The sequence below is a fragment of the Schistocerca cancellata genome, chromosome 1 (assembly GCF_023864275.1).
Source record: "Schistocerca cancellata isolate TAMUIC-IGC-003103 chromosome 1, iqSchCanc2.1, whole genome shotgun sequence".
NCBI lineage: Eukaryota > Metazoa > Arthropoda > Insecta > Orthoptera > Acrididae > Schistocerca > Schistocerca cancellata.
The window spans coordinates 553,239,272-553,259,949 of NC_064626.1; the positions used below are offsets into that span (position 1 = coordinate 553,239,272).

At 42.1% G+C, this 20,678-nt stretch overlaps 1 protein-coding gene across 1 annotated transcript in view; it reads left to right on the plus strand.

Moving 5' to 3' along the window:
- Nucleotides 1-3,061: 3,061 nt before the first annotated feature.
- The window catches only part of LOC126180409 (lazarillo protein), a 48,400-nt gene continuing 30,783 nt past the window's right edge, over nt 3,062-20,678 (plus strand). The window contains exon 1 of the mRNA XM_049924691.1: nt 3,062-3,196. The gene's annotated coding sequence lies outside the window, so the exon portion shown is untranslated. The remainder of the gene's footprint in view (nt 3,197-20,678) is intronic.

Below are 20,678 nucleotides of genomic sequence, written 5' to 3' on the forward strand. Positions count from 1 at the left end.
TTGTTTTCTTATTGGTTAATATTAATAGCTAACATTCTACTTTGCTTGCTAAACCAAATGTATCAGAGCATTGCTTTCCGAAAAAAGAATTATTTTATGCTTGTGTGGGGCTGGTGGGTGAAAGAGGGGGGGGGGGAGGGGGGCTGGTGACAAGTTAAAGCTCAGCACCACCTGGTGCTGAGACTTAACTACGAAGCTGCCTAGCTACGCCACTGTGCTGCAGACCTATTCTGTATTTTGAGAAATTTCTTTCTCAATTTAGGGCGTATGTAGGAAGTACTACGAAAGTAACAGTATCATCTATTGATTGTTTGGTGTGCTACGAATTGATGATTGTGTCAATGAGGTGAACGTTCGAACTACTAACAGGGGGAGGCCACGACGTTGGGATCACAGATTTACTTCAAACTTTGTGCACCTTTAGTAGGCCACTAAAACAACATAATATGAGTACTATTCTGGCAATTCCGAGAAAATCTCAAAAGAAATTTTACTCGTCTGTTATGTAACTGATGTACCTGTGAGTAGATAGTTAAGAGTCCCTGGTGGTCAAGCCGGCACGGTAGCTCAGCATGTTCGGTCAGAGAGCTGGCTCGTCTCTGTAATAAAAATAGCTGAGTGAACGGATCAAGAACGAACTTCAACGGATGTCATTTGGTGTCCGCTACGACCTAATACGCCGAACAATAACGAACAAAATGTAAAAAAAAAACAGGCACATTCGGTCAGAGGGTTAGCTGCCCTCTGCAATAAAAAAAAAAATGAGTGAATGGATTGACGATGTGATTGAACGGATGCCGAGGGACATCCGCCCCGAATTTTTAAGAAAGAAGTTGTTAATGTTCGCGCTACGTAGTACGAGGCGACGGTTGGACTCTTGCTCAAGCTTAGTTTTTAATCTAAACTTTTTACGGCACTGGTCATATTATTTAATTTATATAACATTTGAGAGCTAATATAATTTTAAAAAAAACACCTGCATTTGCTTGAAGTTTTAGTCAATTTTCGAAATTTGATTGCTTACTATTTTTAATTAAATTTCATTATTAGAAAAAAATTACAAGTATCGACAAGTAAATGAAGAAACGTGTAGAGTTTTCCTGAAAATGTATACCTGTCATACTCTGCTGCAGACACAGAGGCTGCCCCATTCTGGATGATACCCTGCCTAACGGTGAGACGTTGTTAATGTAGCAAGAACCAACGGTGTAGGTGCAAAAATTTTGAATAACACAGAATTTACACTTGTTCTACAAAAACGAAGGTTTGAGTGGGAGTCGAACCATCTGAAGGAACTCGAACACCAACCAACATTAAAAAAAAAAACTCGTTTTGTTCGTTATTGCTCGAACAGGCTGAGCTACTGTGCTGGCTATAAACCACTTGGCCACCATAGCTGTAACGTCCTGCCCCTATGCACGGCTACATCAGCTACAATATAAGCGCGTAACACTTCTCTTGCAAATTTTCTCGGTGTTGCCAGAGTAGTGCACTACATGCACGCTGTGTTGTTTTAGTGGCCTACTAAAGGTGTATAAAGTTTGAAGTAAATCCGTGATTCCAACATCGTGGCGTCCACCCGTAAGCTTTTAGTATTTAATTAAGATATGTTTTTCTTCGTGATCCGATTTTGATCAAATAAAGTCTGTATGTCGTCCCAAGCTACTGTATATTCAAGTAACCTGTGAAAACCCCATGAAAATTCGTCTAGTGGTTTTGGAGACTTTTTTTTAAATAGTCTTATTGTATTATGTTACACTCTGGGCATCATCTACTATCAGTTTTTGACAAATATTTTTAATGTATACACATGACAGTTTACAGTTTTATTACTAGTATGGATATATAAATCAACGTTTGATATTCAAAAGGGGTCAAAAGGGGTCAATTTCACCTTCAGCTCTTCCAGTTCCCAGATATTCTCGTATCCCACTTCTCTGGGTATTCATTCTTCCTGACTAACGTCTTAAACTTCAACCTACTCTTCATCATTACTATATTGTGATCTGAGTCTATATCTGCTCCTGGGTATGCCTTATCATCCAGTATCTCATTTCGGAATCTCTGTTTGATCATGATGTAATGTAACTGAAATCGTAGGATCACCCGGACTTTTCCAAATATACCTCCTCCTCTTGCGATTCTTGAATAGATTATTCGCTATTACTAGCTCAAATGTATTACAGAACTCTCATTCCTTGTCCCAAGCCCGCATGTAACTTTTTCTTGTACTGCTTCCCCTACAACTTCATTCAGATCCCCCATGACTATTAGATTTTCATGTCCCTTTATGGACTGCGTTACCCTTTCAATATCCTCATATACTTTCTCTGTCTCTTCATCTTCATCATGCAACGTCGGCATGTATACCTGAACTGTCTGAGCTGAAGAAGATCTGAAGATAAGTGGAAGAGCTGAAGATAAGTGGTACACTGAGAAGTACCGTCTACCATGCACTTTGCAGTGGTTTGAAAAATATGGATGCAGCAAATGGGATCAAAATACAATAAAAGTGATTTCTTTTGACGATTGTTTTATCAAAATGCGGATGACGAGGCTATGGCAGGTGCTAAGACGACGATGATGATGTTTCTGGCAAATACGGCGATGTCAGCTCCCAGTAAATCGTGTGTAGCTGGAAAGTAAGTGTGGATGCGTGTTTCGTAGTTGTAAAAGCATAAAACAAGAAGCTATTTAAGAAATGAGCAGCGATATTGACATTTAAACCGTCGAAGTTCCATCTATCCGTTAGGTTTAGAGCCGCCCGCGAACTGCACAACCTGTGGATCTAGCTTTGAGTTTCCCGTTGACAGTGATTTTTCAACCATTTGAAACCCCGTCGAGTAGTTGAAAGTTTCAGTTTTCTGTTATCGGCATATCCGACGAGGAAAGTAAAAAGCACGTGACGCGCAGTCATCCGGACTACGCACTTAGCGTCAAGACTTGGCGCCTGGTCGATGACAGGCGCCAGTCGACCAGACTTCCGACCCGAGCCGGCTCGATCCGACGCGACCCGACCTGCGCCGACGGTCGCACCTCGGCCTGCGCGCCCCGCAGTCGCGCCCCGGAAGCCACAGGTGCAGCACGTGTTGTGCAACTGGTGCCACCTCAGCGCAACCGACGCCCGCCACGCCCGCCCGCAGGAACGCTGCTAAAGCGCACAGGCCACCGACCGACTTCAGACCGCTCTGCCACCGTAAGTTTCGGAGGACTGGGCTACTTTAGCTAGTGACTAATGCAAGCTTACGTTCTGTCTGTAATAGCTTATGGTTAAAATTTTGTCTGTGCCGTTCCAGTCATTACACAGTACGTGGAAGAAACTATTTTTTGTTATAAAATATGTTAGCCTTTATTTTCCTTCCATTCAGGAATGGAAGGTGTTAAGACTGTATGCCTACATACTTTGTTATTAACGTAATTTGCACACATTTATAGTATGCAAACCACTGTGAAGTGCATGATTGAGGGTATTTCACACTGTACAACTCATTAGGGCTTTTCCCAGTTGCATTCACGTATAGAACGCGGGAAGAAAGACAGTTTAAATATTTCTGTGTGTGTATTATACTGTTTTAGCGATCCCTAAGGGAGCGATGTTTATAGGAATGCAATATATTCCTACATTCCTTATTTAAAGTAGGTTCTAGAAATTCTTTAATTAGGCCGTCACGGCATAGCTTACGTCTATCCTCAAGCGTCTGCCAGTTGACCTCTCTCAGCATCTTCGTGACACTTTCCAGTGCGTGAAACAAACGCGTGATCATTCGTACTGCACTTCTCTGTATCCTTTCGGTATACCCGGTTAGTCCTATTTGGTACGGGTCTCACACACTTGAGCAATATACTGGGACAGCTCGTGCGAATATTTCGTATGCATTCTCCTTCTTAGATTGATTGCATTTCCCTATTAATGAATGAACCGCAGCCTGACACCTGCTTTGACTGCAACTGAGCGTATGAGAGCTTTCCATTTCGTATCCCTACAAATTTTTAGCCCAAGTATTTGTATATGACAGGTATCAGTTGTGACTCGTTGATATTCTAGTCAAAGGATACTACTTTTTTCCGTCTTGTAAAGCGTTCAGTTTTGCATTTCTGAACATTTACAACGAGTTGCCAATCTTTGCACCACTCTGAATATTTATCAAGTCTTACTGATTACTTGTACAGCTTCTTTCAGACAGTGTATCATTATAAATAACTGCATCGTTTGCAAAAGTGCGAGGTTACTGGTCATTAATACAGAACACGAACAATAAGGGTTCCAGCACACTTCCCTGCAGGACACGTTTCTACACCTGTCGATGAGTCTCCATCCGAGATAACTTGCTGCCCCCTACCTACCAAAAATTCCTCAATTCAGCCTCAAATTTCGCTTGATACCCCATACAATTGTACTTTTGTTCATAAAAATGGATCTGACGTTGACTCATATTCTTTTCGGAAACCGAGTAATACTGAATCTGACTGCCTGATCCATGACTTTGTGTGTCATGTGAGAAAAATGCGAGAAAGGTTTCACTTGATCTGTGCTTTCGGAATCCATGGAGGTTGGCGTGGAGGAAGTCCTTCCGTACGAGATACCTCATTACGTTTGAGCTCAGGATGGATGTAAAGGACACTGAACGGTAGTTTTGTGCGCCACTTGTGCTACCGTTCTTTTGCGTAGACGGCCGTGACCTGTGCTTTCTTCCAGCTATTGGGCATGGTTCTTATATTCGAGATATGTACTTAATAGTTGAAATAGGGGCTAACAAAGCAGCAATTTGAGCACAGAATCTCATAGACATTCCATCACGCTCTAGAGCTTTGTTTAGTTTTCGAGAACTGCCGTAACAGCATGTAAAGGACGCTGCATGACTTCTTTGAAAAATATCAAGTAACAGGATCTCTTTACCGGGGGAATATTTCGAACAAAACTCCATTTTGAAACTTCCTATCAGATTAAAACTGTATACCAGACCGAGACTCGAACTCAGGACCTTTGCCTTTGGCGGGAAAGTGCTCTACCACCTGACGTCCGCAAGCACGACTCACGCCCCGTCCTCACAGCTTTACTCCCACCAGTACCTCGTCTCTTACCTTCTAAACTTCCCAGAAGCTCTCCTGCGAAACATGGAGAACTGGCAGACGAGGTACCGGTGGGAGTAAAGCTGTGAGGACGGGGCGTGGGTCGTGCTTGCAGACCTCAGGTGGTAGAGCACTTCCCCGCGAAAGGCAAAGGTCCCGAGTTAGGGTCTCGGTCCGGCACACAGTTTTAATCTGCAAGGAAGTTTCATATCAGGGCACACTCCGCTGCATAGTGAAAACTTCATTCTGAAAACTGCATTTTGCTTGTAATTTTTCATAAGTTAAAATTTTTGTCAAGTGGTTCGCTTACTCTAAGATTAATGGTAGTTAACTTTGTAATTTTAATTTGTGCTGTATTTTTTTTTAATTTTTTGCATGTTCATTGGCTGTAGCACCTAGAGTTGGTGCCATGAGAAGACACTGACTCACATTCGAGCGGACATTGGTTTAAACCACGCCGAGGCATCCACATTTCGTTCTTTTTTTGTTTCTTTTTGTGTTCTTAAAATCGTCAAAGCAGAAGCCGTGATGATTCGTTTGAGAAAGTTACGACGGATTTCTTTACGTTTCTAATGATCCTAGCGTCGATAGAAGGATAAATTAATTTTCGTTAATGTGGTAGTGAAGAACATGCTAGACTCGCATTTAATAGCTGGGTTCAAATTTGCGGCTGGCTATTCGGGTATAGTTTCTGGCTGGTTTCGTTGAATGCCTTGCGGGGAGTTTGAGGCAGTTTGTCCTCGGCCACGGTCGATTTCTTCCAGTTGCGATCTTTCCCAATTTAGGTCGCGTTCCATCTCCAATGAAATATCTCCGGAGATGCTGAGCTCTCAATTTCATAAATTCCTTTCGTCCTTATGAGCCGCTTCCTGCAGACACTGGGAGCGCGCAACTTTGTTACCCTTTGTTTGGTTGCGTACCTGTTATTGAAAAAAGAGAAGATAAATTGACGAAGCCATTATGAGAAGTAAACCATATGTTAGAATGTGTTCTCCGCGAAATATTTTGCTGGTGTCATTAGAAACATGTAGCGTAAGCCCACACGTGAATAAAGTGTATCTCCCATTCGTCGGTCGGACCAGCGCATCGTTGCGAATGGCGTCACAGGATGTTCTGTGTGCACTGCTCAGGAAGTAGTTCACGGTTCCCGACAACAGGCTGTTGCAACTTCGGTGGAGTACTGACTAGTCATCTAACTTCCCGTTTGGAATAAACGTACCAACCGTCCGCAACTGCACGTTTACCGAGAGAGATGGCATAATGGATAGCAAACTGGACTCTTATTCGGGAGGACGACGGTTTAAATTCGCGTCTGATCACCCCGATTTAGGAATTCCGTAATTTCCCTAAATCACTCCACGAAAATGCGGGAACGTTTCCTTTGAAAAGATACGACCAATTTTCTTCCCCATCCTTGAAACAATGCAAGTTTGTGTGCAGTCTCTAATGACCTCGATGTTGCGGGACTGTAAATCCTAATCTTGGCTACGTTCTGTAAGAGGTACCTGTGATGTTCTATAGAGACGATGCGAAAGAACTTGCTTATCTTCTAGGATCAGTTTATCGTATGTTACTGGAGCAGCGAGGGGTATCTAGCGACTGAAAATAAGCGCAACTCCTTCCCATCTTCAAGAAAGATTGTCGAGCAGGCGCGCATAATTATACGTCTCCGTCGCAGACGTTTTTAGACCTACGGAACGCGTTTTATGTGCACGGGTTATGACGTTCTTGCAGAACGAAAATCTCCTCCAGAACTTGGCCAGGTACGAGCTGGACTCGCTTACTGAGGGTTTCTTACAAACCTGATTATGTATCTAGACATTCCATCCATTCCAGGAATCGAGAATCGTGACGATGTTTGCCTGTTATCGACACTGATGCTGACAAGACATCGGTCCTAGGGATCTCAAGACTTTCGTGAATGTTTTACTTCAATGTTGGACTACAAATAACAAAAGAAGTACTTTTTGTGCGATATAATTACAAATTAACAACTTTCAGATGCTTTTCCTTTACTTGTACTGAGAAACCTTTCTTCTTGCCAAATTTTATGATTCTACGTCAAGGGGAAGTGCCCTATACGTTTTAATGAGTGAGTGTGCGAGCATCAAAATATATTATATAAATGACCTAATATTTTGACTGCATCAACTTCGACACTTTTTATGCTTCTAGAGCACTATACGCCTCAGTATGTGACATGAATTTAAACTTGATACGTCTATTCACTCCTGAGAAAAAGTGGTGTTAAAGTTGGAGGAACAGAGAGTCGGATAACAAATGACAAATATTTTTTTTTTTCGTGTGTTGTAATTAAAAGTTAACGGTTTCGGATTTTCCTTTTTACTTGCGCTGTGTAACCTTTCTTCTTGACAAATTTCATGATTATAGACGAACGGGGAGTAACTGTAGGTTTTGATGAGTGAGTTTGCGGAAATCAAACTATGACATAAGTAGCAGTATCTCTTAACTGTATTAACCCAGAGGATACAGTTATTTCGCCAAGGTACATAGACCTTAGTACGTGATACAAATTTCAACTTGATATGTCTAACTACTCCAGAGAAAAAGGCATCTTAACAGAGGGACGGCAGGCAGTCAAATAACAAACGTCAGTTCTTTTTCGCGTGATTTAAATAAAAATTAACAATTTTCGGATATTTTCCTTTGGTTTTAGTGTGAAACTTTGCTTCTTGGTAAATTCATGGTTCTAGGTCAACGGGAAGTACGCTATAGGCTTTGATGACTGAGTTTGTCTTGTCTTTTGATTGCACTAACTTAGAAGGTTTACTTCTTTACATCGCCAAGGAATCGTAGACATCAAGATGTGACGCAATTTTGAACTTAATGCGTTACCTATTCCTGAGGAAAAGGGTTCTGAACTGTCGAGCAGGCAGGCAGGCGTACGGATGGACAACAAAGTGGTTCTTTAACGGTTACGTTTTCACCGATAGAGGTACGGATCCCTAAAAACCAACATCTTACGAAAATGAGTTAGCTCTCTTCCTTCGTGGGATCCAGAGAAACGTAGACGAAGGAACTTAGTTTGATGCCCTGTTTCTTGAGTTCTGGCAGCCATTCCACAGGTCCCACACCATCGTTTAATGAAAAGAATACGAGTATACCGAGTATCGGACCTGAGATGTGACTGTAAACAAGACTTTTTTCAGCTAGAACTCAAAATGTCGTTTTTAACGGAACAAAACCGATGGATGTAACGGTAATTTAGGGAGTACCACAAGGGATTGCTGTACAGCTCTACTAACTACCACTTATATTAATAATCTGATAACCCAGTGAATAAAGTTGGAATCTCCGTGTGGCTATTCGCGAACGAATTTTCTATAAGAAGGTTGCAACGCATGCAGAGTAGGGAAATGCAGGAAGCCGTCCAGAGGATTGACGGACGATAGGTGCAGGGGTTGGAAGTTGACTCTGAACGAAAATAAATGAGACGTTTTGCACATAAATAGGCGAAGGGCTCCACTACTGTACGATTACACTGTTGGCCGCAAACCAGTGGAAACAATAACTACCGTAAAACCTAACGTAAAGTGGAATAACCACTTAAAACAAATTGTACGAATACCAGTTGCCAGCCTGCGATTCATTGGGAGAATCTTAAAGAAGTGTAAGTCATCCACGAAATAAATGAGTTAATCTGGGTGCCCTTACCCAGGTGGACTAATGGAGGAGATGGACAGATCGAACGAAGAGTGGTGCGTTTCGTCACGGCATCGTTTAGTCGGTGCGAGTGCGTTACGGAGATGCTCAACCCACCCCAGTGCATCGTGGAGTTGACTGTTGAAATTTAATCAAGAGCGTACGTCCCAACAAGAGTCGAGCACCATATTACTTCTTCCTGTATACGGCTCGCAAAATGATCACGAAGATCAAATCAGGAATTTTATGTGGTACCGAACTTTTGGCATTCGTCCCACACGTCATTAGCGAATGGAACAGGAAGTGGTGAACCAACAGCGGTACCAGAAGTACCCTCCGCCACACACCGTAAGCCAGCTTTCGGAGTTTGAAGGTGGGTGTAAATCTAAAAGTGTAAGAAACAAAGAGGAACGGTTAATTCGCAGTAACATTAGCTACATACAATGTCATATTGAAACTTTTAAATAGTCCGAAAGTGAGGAATAGTCTAGTCATGTCTGCGATTTTTTAATATCATTTCGGTGGTTCCTGTTCGCCTACATACGCTGCAGACTCGTTCCTGGTGAAAATTTTAACTTATCTGCTACTGACTAGTTATGCGGGTTTGTATAGTAACTTCCGCTCTACCGCACAGCTTACAGTAGAGTTGCCAGATCTCCCGTATTTTACGGGGTCTCCCGCATTTTACCCACGTTTTTGTCCTGTCTCCCGTTTTTTCGTCGTGCCTTTCATATTTTACTGGTTTTCCCGTATTTTACCCATCTAACGTATTTCACGTTTTTCCTCGTGTTTCATAAAGTTTTATTTATTTGTGCTAATATTTCCGTACGTATGATATATTTCGCGTAGCCATGATTCGAAGAAAGTTGTTGTAATTAAATAATTTTAAGGACCATGTACAGAGACGAATTCTTGTTAATTTTCAGTATGTTCTGTAAAAGGTGTTTCAATATGTAGAAGTTTCAGCGAACACTCATTATTCGTGTACGTTTTATGTACAGTTGCAGATAGCTGCCTCCTACAGGTAGAAATTGCTGATAATGCCACAGTCGGCCTATTCCAATTCGTCCCGTATTTTTAGCTTGAAAACCTGGCATCCCTAGTTTATACTGTAATGAAAGTTCTTTGTTCCTTCAGAAACAAAAATAATATGTAACTTTGTAGCACTTTTTTCACCGAGTGAACCATAAGAAAGCGTTTAGATTGTAGCGTTTAAAAGAATGAAAACGTTCTGGAAACAGAAAAGGAATCAATTCCAAAAATCTTTTATACAGTTTCCGCTTGAATTTCGAAATGTCAGCGGAATGACGAAAAAGGTTTAATAGCTAGTGATCATATGGATAGTATTCTGCAGTGCACTTCATGCCAGGGACATAGAACGAAAAGGAAAACCAGTCATATCTTTAGCCTCATGACAGTTCCCTCTTCGAACTATGAAGCTCACGTCACAAGCACCTGAACAGGATCAGTTGCAATTTTCTCAATCCCTTAATCTGTCCTGCTGCTTTTGTGGCTTAATGTATTCACGTCCCGTTTTTGTCGCTTGGTGTGTCCGCAGTGAGACGTTCAGTTTTGACGATGAATAGGATAAGAGTTTCTAATAAGTGGAAGAGTAAAAATATTTTCCTCGATGAAGCGTCGTTGTGAAGTCCACACGCCAAGAATCATCCACTGCGTCGTGAGTTACGTTTTAGAGTATTCGTGCTAACGCGCAAACCGTGTTCAGCTACTCAGCCTTGAGCAATTCCATGTCAGTATCTAGCAAGGTAGAAGACACGTCTTCAGATACAAGAGATGTGGTTCTCCTAACATGTGGCCATACGCCACGACTCTTTGTTTCTAATGCCTGGTCCTCTTGTTTGAGGCGTGGTACATTACAACATAGTATGAAAAACATCTGCAGGAAAAGCAGGCTCTTCTCTTTGAACCACTTAAGCGCTATCGTCTGTTTACAAAGACAACGCTGGCGTAAACTGGTACTGTAGGAAGGGAACAAAAAGAACGTAGTTTTTAATTGCCTTAATTGTCGCATGAATCTCTTAATATACACTGATGTCCAAAATCAAAGCAGCAGACCACTATTTTCCCGTCCTTTGCCTAATTCACAATATAATCATACAACCTGTCAACAGATGTCCGTATGATCTTGTTCTGTACGGAAGATGGCGTTCCTGTCAAGGGGCAACTATGCCAGCAATGACGTAAGGATACCTATCAAATTGGGTAGAACTGTCGAGCAGTCCCACATCCAGAATCACTGTGTGCACAGTCGCAGACTGTACGGTATGGCACAGAAAAGATACCTACCAGGGTGGGGCCATAGGAAGAATGGAAGCTGAACAGTCGCAAACTGATGTGGCTCCATGGCTTAATCGTTCTGTTGTTTCTCAGATGTGGAGACAGTTCACAGAGAACAAAAGACCATGTAGGGCCGACGAAGTGTGACATCAGAGAGATAGGATCGATGTTTGGCTGTAAGGGCATAGCGGAACCGACTTCGTACTGCACGGCAACTGGCATCTGCCCGTTGCAGCATCACTGGACGCGTTGTATCGTATCGAGGCAAGCGGTGTACAGAAGGCTTCGGGAGAGTGATGTTTATTGTCAGAGACCTGCTGTACGTGTACCTTTAACGCGTCTTCACAGAATGGAACGTCTAGAGTGGAGTCGTCAACAAGCCACGTGGACGGTCGCCACAATGGGCCAATTTTCTTTTCACAAATGAGTCCCGATTTGCTATGGAGAGTGATTTTCCACGGATTTGAATCTGGAGGGAACTTATAACACGATTTCGGGTCCGAACATTGTGGAAAGAGACCGATATCGAGGAAGATGCCCAATGGTGTGAACAGGCATTATGTTGACTACTCGAACACCTCTTCATGAAATTGTACTGGTGAATCGGCAGAGTTTAACTGATCTCAGGTATCTTGTTGAGACCTTGAGGCCTCGTGCGATTGCTACGAGCAGCTGTGGACCCAGATTTCGTATTCATGGATGACAGTGCTTGACCTCATAGAGCACGAGTGCTTCATGTTTTCTTGGAAACAGAAGATATCGCACACATGGCGTGACCTGATCGCTCTCCAGATTTTAACCCCATAGAGGGTGTCTGGGATGCACAAGGGAGACGGGTTGCATCACGTCAGCATCCACCAACCACTCTACAAGACTTGCGAGCAGCTCTGCAAGAAGAACGGGCGTTACTGCCTCAGCATGAGATTGACGACATCATTCGCAGCATGGCCCGTCTATGCTACCAGAGGTGGTTACAGCCCATGCTGAGTACTTTAACCAGTTGTCGGAATGTGTGTGCAAATCCGTTGGAGAAAACGAACAACATTTTTGTCTACCGTTATGCACGTTGCAGTTGTCTATTCTTTATTTTTTACGTTGTTTCTACTTTACAGTTACCTGTTTATAATGTTTTGTGGTAAAATTAACACAACTTTGCAAAATTTCCGTTTGTTGCTTTAATTTTGGACATCAGTGTATGTGGCTGTAAGTAGTGGGACCTGCATGGTTCCATCCAGTCACTGGACTGTCACATCCGACAAATGTCGAATCATCTTTAGGTGCAAAAAGAATACAAAGCTCGTTGTGCGAAAGGTAATTTCAGACCAGAGTCGCCACTTGCCAAATTGGATTGACCAAGGTGAATGTGTCTGAGTAGACTGTACTGCAATATATGCACACAATTCTTCGCAAAACCTCAAGTGAAAGGAATCGAAAAAGTATTTTCCATTTTCCACGCAAACCAAAATTTAGAGTCATCGCTACTTTTCCGTCCCTCACAAGCACGTCAGTACATAAAGCAGCTTGTAAAGTGGTCACAATATGCAGATTTTATGGGAGAGCTAAATGTCAACGAAGCACATGGCACGCGAAATGCACGAAGTGAAAGAGGATTGTAAATCTGCAAACATGGTAATTCGTCCGAATTTGACCAGCAGGACTCCAATAGGGACATCAGTTCGCTGTCACAGGCGTACTTGTCAAATGTAAAGAGAATCTGGCATGTTGTCCCTTGTACGTATCTGCGGCGTATTGTCAACACGAACCGGGAAGTCCTCAGTGTGGTTCTATGTTCTGTTTCCAAAGATCGTTTGCATAAAAAACATACCATTGGTGAAACAGAACAAATACGGATAAGAAATGTTTATCTGCAGATTCTATACTTTCTAGAAGCGATACTCCAAAAAAAAAAAAAAAATACATGGTGACTTTTTGACGCTTACAGAAACGTACGCGCGGGGGTGTGTGTCTGTTTAATGGTAAAATAAGAGAAACTGAGAGGTTCCTTGTGTCTCTACTCTAGTAGCAAACCGTTGGTTAATGTGCTCAGTATGGGGATGTGACGACCTCAGGCAGCAGTACGGACCTGACAACGACGGGGCATGCTGTGAATGATGTCATCAATCTCCTGTTGAGGCAATAAGGCCCATTCTTCTTCCAGAGCTGCTCTATAGTCTTGTAGAGTGGTCGGTGGATGCTCACGTTATGCAACCCGTTTTCCTACTGCATTCCAGACATGCTCTACGGTATTAAAATCGGGAGAGCGATCGGGTCACGTCATGAGTGCAATATCTTATGTTTCCAAGAAAACATCAAGCACCCGTGTTCTATGTGGTCGAGCATTGTCGTCCATGAATACGAGACCTGGCTCCACAGTATACATTGTCACACCGAAAAGAATGTTTGATACGTTGTCTGATAACCATTTCTATCTACTAATGTGAAGCAACTGGGAAAGAAGTCGCCAGTGTACCGGTGATAACACAGCGGTCAGTGAAGGGGAAGGTACGTCCGTATGACTGTTCAGTGTCCCGTAGCATCTAGCGGCCGAAGATCGTTGTGACAGTACTGAAGTTCATTTTCTCTGCTAAGGCTGTAGCTTGTAAAACTCTTACTCGACTCTAAGTCGTGATAGATTCTCTACGAAAACAAGCACATACAGAACAACTGTTTGATTAATGAAAGCTATGAATATTCACTACTGGTGTGTGGAGCTCATTAAAATTTAGTCAGGTCTGAATTATTGCTATAAACATTTGGAGAACGTGCTCAGTAAATTCTAAGAACCACGTGCGTAAAACGCAGAGGTCATAGTATGTAAAGAGTAGCACAGCCCATTTAGATGGCAGAAAGATTCAAAGTTAAACGTCGAGTAACATTAAGCTCCTTTTGAAAGGAGATAGTTCAGGCTTTTCCTTAAGCGTTTTGGGGTTGGTCGGACCACTTCCCGAAGACGGGTTCCAGAGTAGTATTAGTGCCTCATTATGCTAGGTCTTTCTTAAGATGCTGCAATCGCGAATCGAAGGGATTAATACTGGTTTGGAAGGTACCACCTGAGTACACCACGGATTTCTTGCAGAACTTGAATTTACTAACAGATCGGCTTGAGTTCCACAGAAAAGCTGGTATACATTACATAATATGGGCACCACCCTTTCGTACGAGTTTATTTCTTCTGTGCTGGGTATTCGCTGCCTGGTTGCTGAACATACATTATCAAAGAACTACGAAAACTCAAAGTGAGTCGGTCTGGAACTTTGTAACAATTCTACAAATGCAACGTTGGAGAGAGCTAATGCCACGCTATCAGACAAGTAATTAGGTACGAGGGAGTAGCTTAAAACAGCACCGTTACTCACAGGCTTGAGTCAGAACTAGTGAGTCAGATACACAGGCTTAACAACGGCAGAAGCGGGTGCTAAAGGGGTTACACGTCGCAAAAAGGATTAGTCATCACATTAACACGCACATTTACCCAGCATTCGCCGAATTTTCGAGGAATATTCGTTGAAGTCATCACAATGCTTCGATTGAGCCCTTTCCCCGAGTCCTATTTGTAAAATTGTATTCTGTCTGCCCGATAACATCTTATAGCGCACCTGTGTTTAAATAATATTCTTAGACCAGAAAATAGGGGTGAGAACTATCTGCTGTGGTAGCTGTTGAAGTGTCTGAGAATACTAATGCTTGTAATCTGCATCTATATCACATGGGATTTGTGGTTAGTAACATGGACTCGGTCAAAAGGAACTCCAGCGTGAACGAGACAGGAAATCGAGTAGCGTTTTTCTAACAGTTCCGTAAGCGCAATATGGGCAGGCATTCTGCTCTATCGACACCAGTGGTTAACGTTACGTTTAGAATTTAGTCAAAGCTTCCTTGAGACTCACTCTTTGTATTCCGTGAAAGAGTCAACCGTGTGTTACATCCAACTACAAAATACAGTTTTCACTTGAGGTTTTCTTAACCGTTTCAAGTAAACACCTTGTCTAATAAAACCAGGAGCGTTCGTTTTCCATTCTTGTCGCTGTGGTACATGTTTAGTTTCTAATAAGTTACATTCAAATCCTTTACTTTGCCTGATAGAAAAGTGAAACGCCCAGAGAGGGAGGAGAAGACGAAATGGAGCACCACGGCTTGATAGGGTTGGGTTACTGCAGTGATTACAAAATCGGGTCACATTCACAAACAACTTGGCAGTATGAGTCCACTCATACGAGGCCCACGAGGAAGACAGGCCGCGGCGCGTACATCACGAAGGTAGTCCTGAACTCGATCGCTCGCTCAGCTCAGCAGACAAAATGCGTTTCTAAATCTGTTAACTGGCAGCTGGGCGTGTACGTACTAACGAGAATTGCATCCTCCACTGGAATCTGCTATTAGGAAGTCTTACTGATTAACAGTACTACAGCAAAATTTTATTTAAGATCAATACTCGATGAAATGGTATAACGGCGTGTTTATAGCATTTAGTCTCTTCTGCTTAACAGTAATCATTACATGCTGGAAGTGGTGCCTTATGCAACTGATAAACATTAAAGCTTGATTTTATTTTATTGTACGCCAGTACAGCCGTAACAAATTATAAGTAGGCCCATGGACTTCCCTTCATTATAGGACTAATAACAGTAAGATTCCATAATAACGGATTCCAGTAGATGATTCAGTTTGCGTTTGTACGGACACGCCTAGTTACGAGTTAACAGGTATTGGTAGGGAAAGAAACATAAATGAATGTAATTAGAATTATATTAATACCTTCAGCTGCTGACGGGCGTTGATATATACCAGTGGGGACAGGTGAAAATCTGTGCCCCAACCGGGACTCGAACCCGGGATCTCCTGCTTACATGGCAGACGCTCTATCCATTTTTATTTTTTTTGTCTCATTTGTTTGTTCTCTATATTGTTTGTTGAATTTGTTCGTGGCGGACGTCCGATGATACTTGTTCGGGTTGTTCGTTGATCCGTTTTTTGTATTACAGAGGGTAACTAAACCCTCTGACCGAACACGCTGAGCTACCGTGCCTGCATCCATCTGAGCCACCGAGGACACGGAGGATAGCGCGACTGTAGGAACTATCTCGCACACCCCCCCGCGAGACCCACATTCTCACGTTGTATGTCCACACACTACATTCGTAGTGTCCCACCCCAACACACTCATTACTCGTGGAAGACATTCTTACCAAGCCCGTAAGAGTTCGGGGAATATGTGTGCATCCGCACAGAAGAAGGAGGCCATGGCCGGTATTGCCAGAACTATATATCTGTATGGATGTGGTGTCTGTTCTTTCGGACATGTCCGAAAGAACAGAGACCATTGATGACCTGCAACCGTCTAGAACGAAATTAGACTTATATTAAGCAGTTCCGATCGGGGCACACATTTTCACCTGGCCCCGTCAACAGCTGAAGGCATTAACATAGTTCTAATTTCGTTCTAGACGCATGCTAGACGGCTAGACCTGTTCGGACAGGTCCGAAAGAACAGACATAATATCAATGTAAGTAAATAAATGAATGTGTAAGAGAGAAACTGGAATCGACTACTTCTCTTTTCTTTTTGTCTGTTTTATTTATTTATTTATTTATTTTGCGCATAACTGGAACCGTATATCATTCAGTGGTAGTTCAGTGTGTTTTATATTCTTACAGAATATACTGAATTTTATAAGTAATAAACATTAGTTGACCACACAACTTCTGCGCTTTTATGCAACCAAAGCAATTACTTTTGATACAAGTACAGGTATGCGCACAACCATAACACGTAAAGCGGGACTTATCACTGAAGATAATGCTAGTCCAGTCAATGAGATTCCAGGCCGAAGACGAGTCTCGAGAATCTGCGGACAACGATGGGACACCAACGCGGCCGTCGTCCGCTATATGGCCCGACAGCAAGGTGTGATGGTGTGGCGCCATTTCGTAGCGGGACACGTTTGGTTGTCACCCACGACAAGCTAACAGCACAGTGGTACGTCGAACATATCCTACGCCCCTTTTTATTGCCCTCCGTGGCAAGTCATCCTGGGCTTACATTTCAGCGAGATAATACTCGTCAGCAGTCGGCGAGAGTTTCTACTGCTTGTCTTCGTGTTTGTCAGACCCTGCCTTGGCCAGCAAGATCGTCTGATCTCTCTCCAGTGGAGAACGTTTGAAACATTACGGGTAGGGCCCTCCAACCATCCCGCAATTTTGACGATCTAACAAGCCAGTTGGACAGAATTTGGCACGGTATCCCTCAGGACATTCAACAACACTGTCAATCAATGATAGCTCGTATAACTGCTTCCATAAGGGCCAGAGGTGGACCAAACTTTCTCAGTTTGTGAAGTTCTTTCTCTTTAACTAATCATCCTATTTTTATGAAATTGTTATTATATGCTTGTCTGTACATGAACATCATATCTGCACACCGTCCCATTCGGATAATTCCTTCGAGATACGTCGGTTTTTTTTTCTTTGAGTGTATATTAATACCTTGAGGTACGTCTTACGCTAACTTCGTTTTTTAAGATGATTCTCCTTTAATAACGACGTACTGATTGCTCCTAACTCGGAAGTCTTATACTGTTGCCCTTTTATAATACGGACATAGATACCGTTTCAAACGTTAGCTAGATATTTTAATGTAACTCTACATCACTTTTCAGCGCGTATATACATTTATCGCGGCAGATCTACAGATCTGTTTGTGGTATGGCCCGCCCGCTATATGGTTGTCACCCACGACAAGCTAACAGCACAGTGGTACGTCGAACATATCCTACTAGTGTTCTAAATATTTCAGTACAAAAATCATATTGAAGGCCTAAAACATGCGATCTGAAGGCGTTTTGGTGATGCAGTTTTCTACGGCAATTAAGTTTCGCCGCTCCAGGCATGAAACTTTCTGCTTCTCATCTGATGTCACGCGGTTGTCATACGTCTTTCGGACCTCATAATCGCACAAAACTCTGAGGAATTCTACTGGCCTCGATCACAGAAATTGAGTTGTTGGCTAGCTTCCCTAACCATAGTGCTGTCTGTAAGACTTTTGGCTCTTTGCTCGGCAACGCAAACGAAGCACTTTTGAAAACACAGCTCCACGTTTTCTCATTGAAAAGGCGTGGAATACCAGACAAGGAAGTATTGCAGTAGACCTCTGAGGTCGGTTTCCGCTTCGTATGTGAATGCGGTCGCTGAAGTTACGTAAAGTGGCCAGCCGTTTTACCGGATTTTCCTGCTGCCGTGCGCTTCTGACGGCCGCGTGTTTCCTTTGTATCGGCTCGGCGCAATGTTACTTCTGTTAGCAGCTGCTTACCTAACCTAGTCGCGGCCCGACCTCAATTGTATTCCCAAAGTCTCAAGTATCGAGTGCCCGGCAGCCTGCTTGTTTCTCCATAGTGCTGTCTGTAAGACTTTTGGCTCTTTGCTCTGCAACGCAAACGAATTTTGGTAGTCATCTCTGGGAGCCTATGACTTGGAAAGCCGGCAAGTGACTGTGCTTTGAAATCAATTAGGTAGCTTGCGTGTTGCATCATCTTTTGCCACAGCTACTTCTCATTTGATGTCACGCGGTTGTCATTCGTCTTTCGGACCTCATAATCGCACAAAACTCTGAGGAATTCTACTGGCCTCGATCACAGATATTGAGTTGTTGGCTAGCATCCCTAACCAGCTTTCTGTATGTGTGTCACTGCAAATGTGGTTTTACAATACGGTATGTTCAAATACAACACAGCATTTGAGTACACAAAAGAGCGGATGCTGTAAATTATAGCCCAATATTGGTAGTAAACATTTTTCATAGATGAGTGTTAACAGCCGGGAAGTAATTCATGAAATGTATATTGGAGCGTCAGCTGTTTTATTGAAACCCTTCAGCATCAACCGGTTTCGGTGTTAGATCATCATCAAGCGATGCAAGGTTAAAAACAGTCAGAGTAAATACAGCTCTTTGACAGTGGATACATAACTGTGTTATATGTGATGAATTTCAGTATAGTAAGTTCTGCGCAGGACATTTATGGTGCACTCAATAGTGATATCAGATGATATCAGTTAACATGACAATATATATACTAATGAGAAGGCTAGAAAAGTAAGTACTATCATGGTACAAACACTGAACTGTATTTGGGAACCTCTCCCCTAGTGTTCTAAATGTTTCAGTACAAAAATCATATTGAGGGCCTAAAATATGCGAACTGAAGGCGTTTTAGTGATGCTGTTTTCTACGGCAATTAAGTTTCGCAGCTCCAGGCATGAAACTTTCACAAGTAGCAGTCCGTCACAATCAAGAAAAAATTCAATATTAAAAAAATATTCAGACATGCATTGAATGGAAAACAAACTTCACGTAGTCATTCATCAGCCCAATGTATGTAAAAGCAAAACTTTGAACTGCTGAACACAAATAGTCATCTCTATATACAAAAGGCAATGTCCCGACCGACTAACTCACTCACTGCCTCATCATCTGACAGCCCAAACCACTAAGGATAGAAACTTGAAATTTGCCGAGGGTGTTGATCTTATACTGTAGGCGCCGTTTAAGAAAGGATTTTTCAATACTCCATACCAAAGGGGGTGAAACAGAGGATGAAAGCTTTTTTGACATATTTGTTACTATTAAAGCAATTTTAAGCTCAACCTACGAAGATTGTTATCTGGTTTCTCTGTCAGAAATAAAGAAATAACTTTTTCGGCATTTTTGGAAACTTAACTACTGTAGGGTGAAAGTTTGTTTTGAAAATAAATCATTATTCAACAGCTCCTTAGGTATTTTTAAAGCTACATCTATGAAAATTGGCATTTGACTTCTCAGTTGCAAACAAAAAATACGTGTTTCAGTGTTTTTGGAAATTCAGCGAGTAGGAGGGTAAAATAGTATGTGAAAGTAAACCATTATTAAAAATGTCTAAAGCATTTTAAAGCTACATCTTTGAAAATTGGTATTTGAGTTCTTGGTTGGAAATGAAAAAAAAAACGTTTCAGTGTTTTTGGAAATTTAACCCCCCCAAAGGGAGAGAGACTGGGAATGGGAAGTTTTATAAAATTATTTCATTATGAGAGCATTTCCAAAGCTAAATCTATGAAAAAGTACATTAGACTTCTGTGCTGGAAATAAAAAAATATGTGTTTCATTGTTTTTGGAAATTCAACCCCAAGGGGTGAAATAGGGGATGGAAACGTTTACGAAAATATTTCGTTAAAAAAATTAAAGCTAAATGTATAAGAAGTTGTATTTCACTTAGATATAAAGAAATGTGTGCTAGGGGATGAAAGTTTCTAAATATCACCACAAGAGCGCAAAAGGCACGAATAAAAAAACTTTGGACTCCAGCTACCAGAAATGCTTTTTGGCCAGAATTACATCCGGAGAATACCATTCTTCTACGGCCTTAATTAGCGTAAAAAGTTTGGAAGATGTTGCAATATGCGGACAATATAAAAATTCGAGTAAAGGAAAACAGAAATATCTGTGTAGACCATACATTTTACACGAGTGAAGCAGCGGGCTCTAAGCTAGTTTGCGTATATTCTGCAAAAACATTTACAGTCACCGAGCCTCGTAATACCCGATCGCTATTTGGACATCAAGTGAAATCATGTAACATTATTAGTAATAATTCTGGCACTGGGCAAGTGAAATAATACGT